Here is a 2,979-nt window from a genome sequence, read left to right as displayed (position 1 = left end):
ATACTATTTTCAAGTTACACATCAATTCGAAAGGATCCACAGGAGAAGCAAAAAGAGCTCCCTTCTCCCTTCTCCTATCCAACCGGGTCGGAGTTAAGTTGCTTAGCTGGAGAAGCCCACTATACAAATAATCTGCCCCAAAACACAACCTATGTTCCTGCTGTATCTTCGCTGCAGAAAGGTTGACTAAATCTCTTTGGCATTAACAAGAAAATATGGGAGTAAGTAGAATGCCTCTACTCTTATTTGTCTTCATTATACAGGGGCAAGGGATTATTCCTGTGAAAAGCCCCCACGCCCTTTATTCGTTGAAACAGCTTGGGCTGCTGAAACACAATGCTACTGCTTCTCTCTTGGAGAAAGAAGGCCAGATTCTGCATTGCGTGGGATGTGACGAGTAGATTTGGGCTTTCCCAGGTGGCCATCTAGTGAAGGCTTCAAACTAGAAGTGCCTTAGATAAGAAGAATGCAGGACAAGGGAGGAGAGGACACACATCACTGCACTATCTCTGACTGCACAGTGAGCCTGGACCTCCCCGATGCTCCAGTCAAAAGCACCATGCAAATTACCTTAACTGACCTCATTTTATTCACAGAGCATTTTATTCTAGAACATGAATCCCATGAATCCCTTGGCAGCTAGCTAACAACCAGCAAAATATTCTCTGGCAAATGCCCATTAAACTTCACACAACGTTCCTACACCAAAGAGGCTTTATCTCTAGTTTGTAGTCTCATTTTTTTTAAGCATCCTGCAGTACCAGATAAGCTTTACAGAGGCTGTTCATTATTTGATGTTTCCTTTGTTCAGGAAAAATGACAACAAATAAATTTTGGGCAAAAAGAAACACCACTTTGATATTTTCAATGGTGTTATTCACAAGACAAAGAAAAGATACATTTTTAACATCCTTGCCCAGAATATTAAAGTCCTAGCTTTTGCCAGAGAGAAGGTTTGGGTACAGAGTGCTTCATTATCAAAGGTCTCAGCAGTTCTTGTCTGCACCCTCCCCAGCAGCATCCTGCATGTCACAATCACTTTCTGGGAAACCAATTTTGATCTTTCACAGAAAGCTATTAAAAGTAATCTGGAACTAATGGATGTAACTATAACACTTTAACCTAAGAATTTTAAAAAGCTAGTAGCCTTTCTTAATTATTTAGCAAAGATTTAGCACCAGGTAATAGCTCCTAGGTTGAGCTGTATGTCAAATATATGTCATATAACTTTTTACTGAAGGATGAACATTAATGTCTGTTGTCACATTAAGAGACAGGCTCAACCTGGACAATGCTCTACTAATAGTTTCCAGGGTGGGAGGATTTTGAATTTCCATCATTTTAAATGATTCATTTGTGTTCTGATGTGATCCAGGTTCACTTCACATCCTTGGGACATTGCAGACATTTTACCCCTCTGAGTTAATCCTGTGTTCATTCCCCAAAATGAATATTCATACCATTCAAATGCAATTTTTAATTAACCGCACCAGCAGCATTATCATTATTGCACCTGAAAGATCCAAAGCCAGATCTGAGAGAAATGTTGCCACAATAGAATTCACTAAATTCTGCTCACATTCTCTTCTAAGGCTGATCACCTTTAAAGTAATGAGACTAAACTGTGGGATAATATAAGACAGATCTAATTAAGATAATGAACTGGAGATTATGAACATAGCTTCCCCGTGTCTGAAGAATTTTAATATATTAGTCTAGTAGAAGGTTAAGGATTTATAATAGGAAAGATATAGAAATATACAATGTGTTTTTGTTGAACAAAGCTTGAGATTCAGCACCTACAATGTATAAAAGAAAGAAGGATAAAAGGAAGTAAAGGAGTATATTTCAGGAAACATGCATCATAATTTCTTTTAATTAATTTACTTAAGGCATTCATAGAACACAGGATGAGAGAATTTTCCCTATAAAGTAAGGAATAGAAAAAAAAAGCAGGCAGGGAAATATTATGACAAGCTGAGAGGCACTTACAAGGCTATACTGTGGAGAGTTTTATCCTAGCTTCCATCTGATACGGCTGTTATGGCCTTGGATGAATTTTTCTTGTGGGAGCAGCCTAATTAGCTTGCCAGCAGCAGCAAGGCAAGGAAAAGAAGGGAGGCAGACAGAGAGGAAGGGGGTAAATGACCTGTTAGGTAAAATAGAGATTATATCAATAAGACCCACTGTTCAGCTCCTGTGAAGCTTCATCTTCCAAAACAAGGCAGCAGAGAGATAAATGTTTGAGGGTGAAACTAGAACTTAACAATTTTCTGTAATCAAAAGCAGATTGTCAGAAATCATCCTTCTCCCATTTGCAGAGAATGCCTGGGAACTGCTGCCTTGGAAAGGTACTCCCAGCTATTTCACTGTAATTATTTTGCTATGGATAAAATTTCACTCCAGAAAGAATCATTATTAACCTTCTAGAATAGAAACATCAGTTTACAAGCATATCCATTATGGAGCAGTAAAACAAAGCCAGGCTGAGCTGGCCCAGTGTTCCACATCAAGTGCAAATTGTGTTCTCCGATAAGGGAACATTGAGAAAACTAAAGTCTTGAGGAATAACTTTGCATGAAGACATGACTGCAGCACAGGTAGGCATATGCGACCCATCACTGGCAGTGACAGCAGCATGACTGCAGCAGCATAGCTTCTTCCAGGTGACACTGTCTTGCCTACAACTGTAGGTAGGTGTTGAGCTGTGAAGCATTGGCAACAACAGAGGGATTGCTCCTCACACCTGGCCCCAGAGTCCCTGCGGTTTTGATGGTGTAAGGAGAAACACAGATCCTAGACACCATTTGTTCAGTGTTGCATGCTGTTGCTGTAGACTAAGCAATCCTCTGGTGCACTCCAGTACCTATGGAAGTATAAACACAGAGAAACACCCACTGTATTATTCTGACTCATCACAGACTCATTCATAGAGCTAAACTAGCATTGCTACAGACACCAGACCCTGCCCTTGGCGGG

Source organism: Meleagris gallopavo, chromosome 6 (assembly GCF_000146605.3).
Source record: "Meleagris gallopavo isolate NT-WF06-2002-E0010 breed Aviagen turkey brand Nicholas breeding stock chromosome 6, Turkey_5.1, whole genome shotgun sequence".
In the NCBI taxonomy this organism is placed as follows: Eukaryota; Metazoa; Chordata; class Aves; order Galliformes; family Phasianidae; genus Meleagris; species Meleagris gallopavo.
This window is presented reverse-complemented; position numbering follows the sequence as displayed.